This window comes from Balaenoptera musculus, chromosome 10 (genome assembly GCF_009873245.2).
Source record: "Balaenoptera musculus isolate JJ_BM4_2016_0621 chromosome 10, mBalMus1.pri.v3, whole genome shotgun sequence".
NCBI classification, from domain to species: domain Eukaryota; kingdom Metazoa; phylum Chordata; class Mammalia; order Artiodactyla; family Balaenopteridae; genus Balaenoptera; species Balaenoptera musculus.
This window is the reverse complement of record NC_045794.1, coordinates 6,759,340-6,770,553: the sequence shown is the minus strand read 5'-3', so window position 1 is coordinate 6,770,553 and position 11,214 is coordinate 6,759,340.

The following is an 11,214-nucleotide window of genomic DNA, read 5'->3' as shown; positions in this document are numbered from 1 at the left end:
CCTGAAATATTTTAAACTACATGGCATTTAATATACATATTTTTAAATACTTTAAATGCCTGACAGGGCACACCACCCAATCAGGCAAAATCTTTCTAAACCCTTATTCAACCCTATAGGTCTAATAAATCAAACTTATAAACATTTATGAAATTATCTTAGTCCTCTTAAAATCTCAAGTCTAAAACTTTACTTCCCAAATTGAAGGCTCATACATTAGATTCTCTTAAAGATAAAACGTTTTAATTCATAATGTCACTTACACACATCTGGATAGCAAATTTACGGGCTCAGGTAGGTCAAAATTACTGGGTTAAATTTTTAACCACAGTACAGGTACTTAAAGGTCAGAGATTTGAGACCAAGACACAACACCTAGGACCTACATACTCCCAAGACAATGCTGTCTGAATCACAAGTGAACACTCTCAACCCATTTTTAGAGATGAGTTCTGTCTCCTGTGTCATGAATCCCCAAGGCCATCTCCTTCAACTGATAATGATACACAACTCACAGGTTACAATCTTATCTAGTTTTTATTGTCTCATTTAGGTGCAACTAATTTCTTTCACAGCTTCACTTGGGTAAATGAATGTCTTTACTTCCTAAGTGTTAAGTTACTTTGTAGCTTTTTGTTGGAAGAAAAGTTGGAAATGAGGAATCGCCTCATCTGATTTGATTCTTTAGGGTTTTTTGATGACGTCAAGATGCAGTGTAATGGAAATATCCATGCTCTGGAAATTGCAAATCAAGGTACAGTCTTCACACATGTACACTTAGAGGGGCTTGTTGGTTATGACTGCCCATCCTCCTTTCAGCCTCAGTTGACATCATTGGCAGAGACAGCTTGACAGGGGAGGAAAGCTGTACGTGAAGTGAGACGCAGCAAATCCCAAAGCTAGGCTCATCTAAATACACATGGACAAAACTCACTTTGCTTTAAAAGTGTTCAGAGTAGTGAAATCTAGATTTACCCAGGTGTATCCAGAGCTACCAACGTAGGTTTGGGTAAAACCCAACATAGGTTTGGGTACCTAACTCCATCCCCTGTACACATAGCAGGGAATTCCCCCCAGATAGCAACAAGGACCATCATGCATATTCCCTTTATCCCTGCTTGGAGCGGAATCTTACCACTTATAGCAATACAGGGAAGATTCAGTCTATGTCACCTTTACCAAAATCCAACCGGGAAACCTTTGATCCTTTCTCCCCCCAAAGGATGGACGGAAGGAAGGAAAAAAGAAATCAAGTTTTTTGACTTGGGAGTATTTCCCCCAATGAATGGGTTTGCTCCCTTTTCAGGATTTTTCACAAAACATCTATAGCATACACAGATATACAATGTGTTTGTATGTTGATTTGTTTGTTGCGGGAAGACTTCTGCTTTGGGAAAGATGGCGTAGACTTGCTTTTCTCTGTTGCTCCCATTAAATACAACTGAAAACCCTGGACATTATATGTAAAACAAACATAAGATTCTGAAAGGTGGAAAAAAGAAAGCGGACTGACTAGGACCTTAGGACCCAGGACACAACATGGTAGTGAGTTCTGTGGGTTTCTTTTTCCCTCATACATCCCAGACTGGATGCTAGAGAGGTCAGCAACCTGGAAATACCAGCATGCACAGACCAAAAGAAAGCTCCAATAAAAGTCGGCTCTCTAGGGACTTCCCTGATGGTGCAGTGGTTAAAAATCCACCGGCCAATGCAGGGGACACGGGTTCGAGCCCTGGTCTGGGAAGATCCCACATGCCACAGAACAACTAAGCCCGTACACCACAACTACTGAGCCTGTGCTCTAGAGCCCATGAGCCACAACTACTGAGCCTGCGTGCCACAACTACTGAAGCCCATGCGCCTAGAGCCCGTGCTCCACAGCAAGAGAAGCCACCGCAATGAGAAGCTCGTGCACTGCAAAGAAGAGTAGCCCCCGCTCACCGCAACTAGAGAAAGCCCGCGTGCAGCAACGAAGACCCAACACAACCAAAAATAAATAATAAATAAATAAATTTATTTTTTTAAAAAGTCTGCTCTCTAGCCAAAAGACCAGGATAGGGGTAGCCTACTAAAACAGAAACTTCCAGACAATAACCACTCTTCTCCAGCCAAACACCAACCCCCCCAACCAGCAAAGGCCAAGAAGGGAGCCTAGACTACCAACCTCATGAAGCTGTAATGAGACACCCCACCCTGGGGTGGTGTCAGAGAAGGCCAGGTAAGGAGCCCATCCCCACAGACCAGTAATGAGGCTCTCCCCCATTCCTGGCAGTGTTAGTGGAGACCACGTGGGATGCTGAAACTAACCCCCCTGCCCAGCCCAGCAGTAAGGAGAAGTCCCAGCCCCTCAAGTGTCAGTGGAGGCCAAATGGGGAACCTGGACTTCTACCTCCACATGGTGGTAATGAGGTAGTGCCCCTTCTTTCTCTGCAGGACTGGTATACAAAATAAGCCATTCAAAATGGAAGGCTTAAATAAGAGCCAGAGTCTATAACAAAATGCAAAAATGTCCAGGTTTCAATAGGAAATCACTCATCATACCCAGAACCAGGAAGATCTCAAACTGAATTAAAAAATGTCAACCAATAATCTCCAAAATTTACAAACAGTTCATGCAGCTCAAAATCAAAAAAACAAACAACCCAATCAAAGAATGGGCAGAAGACCTAAATAGACATCTCTCCAAAGAAGACATACAGATGGCCAAGAGGCACATGAAAAGATGCTCAACACTGCTAATTATTAGAGAAATGCAAATCAAAACTACAGTGAGGTATCACCTCACACAGTCAGAATGACCATCATCAAAAAATCCACAAACAATAAATGCCGGAGAGGGTGTGTAGAAAAGGGAATCCTCCTTCACTGTTGGTGGGAATGTAAATTGGTACAGTCACTAGGGAGAACAGTATGGAGGTTCCTCAAAAAAACTAAAAATGGAGCTACCATATTATCCAGCAATCCCACTCCTGGGCATATATCAGGAGAAAACCTTGGTTCGAAAGGATACATGTTCATTGCAGCACTGTTTACAATAACCAATAAATGGAAGCAACCTAAATGTCCATCGACAGATGAATGGATAAAGAAGATGTGGTACATATATACAATGGAATATTACTCAGCCATTAAAAAGAATGAAATAATGCCATTTGCAGCAACAGGGATGGACCTGGAGATTATCATACTAAGTGAAGTAAGTCAGACAGAGAAGGACAAATATCAAATGATATTGCTTATATGTGGAAGTTTTTTAAAAATGATACCCATGAACTTATTTACAAAACAAACTCAAAGACTGTGGGAGGCATGCAGTCTTAGCCGGAGGTAACTCCTGGAGGAGACAGTATGTCTCTCACAAAAAGCAAAGCCCTTGGGCTTCCCTGGTGGCGCAGTGGTTGAGAATCCGCCTGCCAATGCAGGGGACACAGGTTCGAGCCCTGGTCTGGGAAGATCCCACATGCCGCGGAGCAGCTGGGCCCGTGAGCCACAATTGCTGAGCCTGCGCGTCTGGAGCCTGTGCTCCGCAACAAGAGAGGCCGCGACAGCGAGAGGCCCGCGCACCGCGATGAAGAGTGGCCCCCGCTTGCCACAACTGGAGAAAGCCCTCGCACAGAAACGAAGACCCAACACAGCCATAAATAAAATAAATTAAAAAAAAAAAAAAAAAAGCAAAGCCCTTACCCTTGACTTGGAATGCACTCTTTTTCCCAGGCCTGAGGAATGTAAAAGAGATTAGCAAAGCTATCTCAAGCCAGGAGACCTCAGGGAACTGAGAGTCCTGGTTGTTCCTTATGGCTGGGGGCTGTGTGTGTGCCTGGTTAAGGGAAGATAATGTTCTAGGATGGTCTTTGTAAACTTGTTGACATCCATGGTGGTGACTGAACTGAGATGATAAGCAATTCTATGGGTTCATTGTCTAATAATGAGTTCCTCTTCTGTCTGTATAAGATTCAGTAGATTCTAAATAAAGCACCTTGCAACCATCAGTTGTCTTGGTCCTTCTGATCCCATATTCCCGGTGCTATTCAGTCCCTTACCCTTCTCCGTTGGGACCTGGAAGACACCCTGCAGTGGCTGGACCGTTGCAAAAGACTTAGAAAAAACGTTATGGTTACCAAAGGGAAAAGGTGGTGGGGGGGGATAAACTAGGAGTTTGGGATTGACACGTACACACGGCTATATTTAAAATAGAGAACCCACAAGGACCTACTGTATAGAACAGGGAACTCTGCTCAATATTCTGTAATAACCCAAACGGGAAAAGAATTTTAAAAAGAATAGATACATGTATATGTGTAACTGAATCACTTTGCTGTACACCTGAAACTAACACAACATTTTTAATCAACTATACTCCAATATAAAATAAAAATATTTTTAAAATGTCAACCAATAGATGCCAACACCAAGATGATAGAGATATTAGAATTATTTTCAGGTAGCTGTGATAAATATGCTTCAAGAAGCAATTACAAACCCACTGAAACAAATGACATAGAGAACCTCAGCAAACAGATAGAAGCTATCAAGAAGAACCAAATGAAAACTCTAGAACTGAAAAATGCAATAACCAAATTAAAAGCTCAGTGGATGAGCTCAAAGGTAGAATGGATAGGACAGAGGGAAAAAAAATCTGTGAACTGGAAGATAGGACAATAGAAATTACCCAATCTGAACAATGGAGAAAAACTAGACCAAAAAAAAAAAGAAGAAGAAGAAGAAGAAGACAGAAGGAAAAAACAAAAAACAAAAACAAAAAAACCCAGAGGCTCAGGGATCTGTGGGCCTGTAACAAAAGATGTAACATTTGTATCATAACAGTCCCAGAAGGAGAGGATAAAGAGGGCAGGGCTGAAAAAATAGTCAAAGCAACAATGGCTGAAAACTTCTCAGATTTGGCAAGATACAGTACATAATCCTACAGACTCAAGAAACTGAGCAAAGCCCACACAGGATTAACCCAAAGAAATATATAACAAGATATATCATAATTAAACTTCTGAAAACCAAAGACAAAGAAAAATTCTTGAAAGCAACCAGAGGAAAAGGACACCTTGCCTATAGGGCAAAAACCAGTTCAAACAGCAGCAGATTTCTCATCAGAAACCATGGAGAGAGGCTTCCCTGGTGGCGCAGTGATTAAGAATCTGCCTGCCAATGCAGGGGACGCAGGTTCAAGCCCTGCTCCAGGAAGATCCCACATGGCGAGGAGCAACTAAGCCCGTGTGCCACAACTACTGAGCCTGTGCTCTAGAGCCCGTGAGCCACAACTACCGAGCCCGCATGCCACAACTACTGAAGCCACCGCAATGAGAAGCTCAGGCACCGCAACGAAGAGTATCCACTGCTCGCCTCAACTAGAGAAAGCCCACGCACAGCAACAAAGACCCAATGCAGCCAAAAATAAATAAATAAATTTATTTTTTTTAAAAAAAGAGAAAGAAAAAGAAACCATGGAGACCAGAAAGAAGTGGCACAGTGTTTATCAAGTGTTCAAAGAAAAGAACCATTAACCCAGAATCCTATGTTATTAGGATACATTAACCCTGTAATACTAGTTTTCTATTGCTGCTGTAACAAATTAACACAAATTTAGGCTTAAAACAACACAGATTTATTAGCTACAATCCTGGAGTTCAGAAGTCTGAAATGGGTCTCTCTAAGCTAAAATTAAGGTGATCAGCAGAGCTATATTCCTTCTGGAGTTTCTAGGGGAAAATCTATTTCCTTGTCTTTCGAGATTCTGGAGGCTACCCATATTCTTTGGCTCATGGCCTCCTCCTTCCATCCTCCCTCCATTCAGTCAGCAAGGTCGGGCCAAGTTCTTCTCACACTACCATCCCTCTGGTTCTCTCCTTTCTGCCTCCTTCTTCTCATTATAAAGACCTTTGTTATTACACTGGGCCCACTTGAATAATCCAGGATAATCTCCCCATATTAGGGTCGGCTGATTAGCAACCTTAATTCATCTGCAAACTTAATTCCCCTTTGCCTAAAATATTCACAGGTTCTAGGGATTATGATATGGACCTCTTTCAGGGGACATTATTCTGCACCACACTTAATGAAAATATCCTTCAGAATTGAAGGGAAAATCAAGACAATCTCAATAAAGGAAAACTAAAGAGAATCTGTCACCAGCAGACTGAACTTAAATGAATTGCTAAAGGGAGTTCTTTTAGAAAAACTCTTGGAACATCATAAAAGAAGAAAGAATACAGTAAGCAAAATTATGGATCAGTACAATAGGCTTGAGTTTTCTGAAATACGTTTGCCAGTTGAAACAAAATTATACCCACTGTTGTTTGGAATAAACAGTAGCTAAAGGCATGAAACCTGGATTTGAATCACAGTTCTCCCACTGGTTAGTTATATTCACTGTCTATGAGTTGCAGTAACTTTGGCCTGACACCTCATTTTCTCGTTTACAACCTGGGGGACAGAACTCAGTAGATCTCTAAAAGGCCTCCATTTATAAAATCCGTGATGTTAGGCTGTGACTGCCATGCAGAGAATAATGTCAAATGCCCTGTATAAAAGCCAGTGTGATAATCCATTTTAATTCAGTAATTCAGCAAGTATGTATTGAACACAAACCTCTATGCTAACTCCCTAGTTCCTTATTATTTACACTGGTAATAGGCACTTACCCCATACTAACATAACCTTTAAATCCCCCTCCCAGGGCTTAACCTCATATCCCTCCACCAGCACCACACACATACACTTCCTGCCCTTAGAAGCATTCTAAAAAAGGCTGCTCCCACCCACCTTCCCAATCTGACTTCCATTGACACCCCTACTGCATTCACTGATTCTAAAAAGTATTGCTTCAAGAAAATGAGAAGACAAGCCACAGACTGGAACAAAAAATTTGCAAAACACATGTCTCTCAAAGGACTGGTATCCAAAATATAAGAGAACAGTTAAAACTCAATGAGAAAAAAACCCCAATTTTAAAACGGGCAAAAGATCTGAACAGACACCTAGCCAAAGACCATATACAGATTGCAAATAAGCATGTGAAAAGATGCTCGAGGTCGTATGTCATTAGGGAAATGCAAATTGAAACAACAATGATACACTACTACACATCGATTAGAATGGCCAAAATCTAAAATTATGAGAACACCAAATGCTGGTGAGGATTTTTTGCTGGTGAGCAAAAAGAACTCTCATTCACTGCTGGTGGGAATGCAAAATGGTACAGCCACTTTGGAAGACAAAACTAAGCATACTCTAACCATACGATTCAGTAATCATGCTCCTTAGTATTTACCCAAAGGATTTGAAAAATTTGTCCACACGCAACCCTGCACATAAATGTTTACAGCAGCCTCATTCATAATTGCCAAAACTTGGAAGCAACCAAGATGTCTTTCATTAGGTGAATGGATAAACAAATTGTGATACATTCATACAATGGAATATTGTTTAGTAATAAAAAGAAATGATGAGAAAGAAAGAAAGGGAAAGAAAGAAAGGGAGAGAGAGAGAGGGAGGGAGGTAGGAAAGAAGGAAGGAAGGAAGGAAGAAAGAGAAAGAAAGAAAGAAAAAGAGAAGAAAGAAAGAAAGAGAAAGAAAGAGAAAGAAAAAGAAAGAAAAAGAAAGAAAGAAAGAAAGAAAGAAAGAAAGAAAGAAAGAAAGAAAGAAAGAAAGAAAGAAAGAAAGAAAGAAAGAGGGAGGGAGGAAAGAAAGAAGGAAAGAAAAGCTATCAAGCTATGAAAAGAAATGGAAGAACCTCAAAATGAATATTGCTAAGAGAAAGCCAGTCTGAAAAGGTGACAAACTCTATGATTCCAACCATGTGACATTCTGGAAAAGGCAAAACTATGGAGACAGTAAAAAGATCAGTGGTTGGGAGGAGGGGGAGGGGGATGAAGAGGTGGAGCACAGGGGATTTTTAGGGCAGTTAAACTATTCTATACGATACTGTAATGATGGATACATGTCATTATACATTTTTCAAAACCTATAGAATGGACAACATCAAGAGTGAACCCTAATGTAAGCTATGGACTTTTGTTAATAATAATGTATCAGTATTGATTAACAACTGCGCCAAATGTACCACACTAAAACAAGATGTAGATAATAGGGGAAATGGGGAGAGGGGAGGGGTATATGAAAACTCTGTAGTTTCTGCTTATTTTTCTGTAAACCCCAAACTACTCTTTTTTAAAAAGTCTTTTAATTTTAAAAAATTAGTAAATAGCAAAACAAACAAATATATCAAAAATGTTGTTCTTTGAAAACTTAAGAAAATAAATAAACTACTATCAAACCTAGTCAAGGGGGAAAATATGAACACAAAAAATAAGAAATAACAAGGAAGAAATAATCATAAAAACAGAACTTTTGTGAAAAAAATTGTGAGACTACTTCACATAACTCTTTTGTCACAGGTTGGGTTCCCTGGGAAGCAGACACTGATATGGAAATTTACATGCACGTTTATCAGGGAGTGCCTTCAGGATCCACAACTGGGGAGAACAAAGAAAGCAAGATTAGGCAAAGAAAGAATTTGAACTCAAGAATTAAACTTCACAGGGACTTCCCTGGGGGTCCAATGGTTAAGACTCTGCGGTCCCAATGCAGGGGGCACGGGTTCAGTCCCTGGTCGGGGAACTAATATCCCGCATGCCACATGGTACGGCCAAAAAAAAAAAATTAAACTTCACAAAAATTCAAAAAGAAAAAACTCATATTCGTGGATGAGTTATTGTCTATGTGCCCCTATGCCCCTTTTCACCTCCTCAAAGAATATATAGGTAAATTAGGAGAAATAACAAGAGTTTAACGAGTTTGGGGGGAAAAAAATCAATAAATAAAAATCAGTTGTATTTCTATACACCAGCAAAAATCAAAAGCTATAGTTTAAAAAAAAAGGAACAGTTATAATAGCAACCAAAACATATAAAATGCTAAAATTAATCCCAACAGAAGATTGGCAAGACTTTTATAGAGAAAATTAAAACTTTATTAGAAGGCATTAAAGAAAATCTAGTAAATATAGAAAAAATATTCGTGGATTGGAAATTCCCCAGATTGATTGTTGATCCTTAGTAAGAACTTGTAATTTATTAAACAAGTTGATTCTAAAATTCACTTGCTAGAGCAAGGAGCCAATAATAAAGACACACATGAGGAAGAACAAGGTGAGAGCATTTGCTTTACCGGATACCAAGACTTAGAAACAATATGGCATTTGGTACAAGAATAGATAAATTGATGCATTGACAAATAGATAAATTGATTTATTGAGCAGAAATCAGTTTGTCATTACATAGTAAAGGTGTACATGACCAAACCTCTATCATTCTTACCTAGGAAAACTCATAAGTGTCTGCTGGTGCACAGGTACAAGAATGTCCACAGCAGCATTGCCTATAATATTCCCAAACTGGAAACCTAAAAAAAAAAGTTGAACTCCAATGTAGTCATAGCAGAGGTTGTGGGGAGGAGGCAATGTTCAGATAACTTGTGTCTTTAGCTCATAGGTCACCAGATGATGAGGAGTCATGTAGGGAAGACTATACACCACCCGGAAGTCCTGGATGGGACTTGGATGTGTCTCTCAGGAAGATGGCAGGGAGGGTATTCTCTGTGTGGGAAGAAGGGTGAAATGGATATTGCACCAAAAATACCAGAAGGACGGACTGTTGCAGAGACTGCCAGCTGATTACTAAACCTCATCTGAGGCACACAGCTAAACTACATTTCCCAGCCTCCCCAGCTGTTAAGGTGGCCAGATGACTGGATATTAGCTAATGGAACTTGAGCAGAATGATAATCACTCCTTCCAGGTCTGGCCTGTGAAATCCCCCCATGTGCCATCTTCTGATTCTTGCTCTTTCCAGCTTGGTACAGCCAGCCATACACAGTGACCCTGGGAATTCTGTGTTGAAAATGGCAGAGGCACTAGATGGACAGAGCCTGGGTCTCTAATTCAAAAGTGATTGTCCCAAGCAAACTAGTGTTCCCAGAATCTGGAACAATGCATTATACAATCCAAACCCATATTTGCTCAGGTCCGTATTCCCTCATCTTAAACTTTTGGGACCAGTTATGTTTCAGTATCCAGAACTCTGGGGGTTTTACTGAGGTAAATATAGTATATGCATTACAGCAGTGTATATGGATTACATACCTTCCCCAGCCAGGTCTGGGGCAGCCCCCTAGAATCAAGCACATTAATACTTCTTCTGAAAAAATATGAATATTTACTTTGAGATAAAGTCTATAAACAGTTTCACCTGTTCAGGGCAGGATGAATTTTGGCATCAGACTAATTAAAAACACTTTTGGTTTTCAAAATTTTGTGGACTTCAGGATGGCTGGTGAGAGATTGTGTGACTATGCAGCCAAAGCCCATAGTAAAGACTTAGAAGTAACTAGAGAAAATGAATAATAGGAGAAATATTGGTTTCAGGGTCAGGCTATGCCAGTGACTATGAAATTAAACTCTGTTGAAGGGATTCTCCAATCAGGGGGCTGATGTGGTGTAATGCTCACGTTCCATTGGCTGAGCCTTTCGGCCACCTTAATAGAGAAGGAACCTGAGAAATGTAGTTTAGACTAATGCCCAGAATGGGCTGGACTAAGGTTTGGTGAGCCGCTGACGATCTCTACAACAGTCCACCCTTCTGGTCACCAGTGTCAGGCTATACCAGAGACTATGATATTAAACTCCATAGAAAGGATTTTCCAACACAGAAGTTGGTGTAGCTGTTTCAATCTTCCAGTTTTTAGTTGTTCCCTCATGGACTCTACTGCAGCTGACTCCAGGCTCCATACTTAGAATCATTACACTATCATTGAGAATCCTCTCTGTGGAATTGCCCCAGTTGGAAAAATCTGAGCTGTAATGAAGACCCGCCACCAGACTGAAACTCAGCTTTTTGTACAAACCTTAGATTTAAGTGCTATCTCTTATCACAGAGAGACTTCTGTTATAATGTATGGGTGTTGCCAAATCTGGCTCCCTATGCATCGATGCCGAATAAAAATACGGAGACAGAGAACTGGAAGATAAGAAATAGAGAGGCTTTTTATTTTCTTTGCCAGGCAAAGGGAAGGCACAGTAGGCTAATGCCTCAAGAACTGTGCCACCCTCCTAGGGGGATCAGGGAAGAATTTGTACGTGGGGCTCTCAGTCCGGGGTATGTAATAAGGATCAAAAGTGGTGAAGGCCTTGCATTTCTTTTCTCC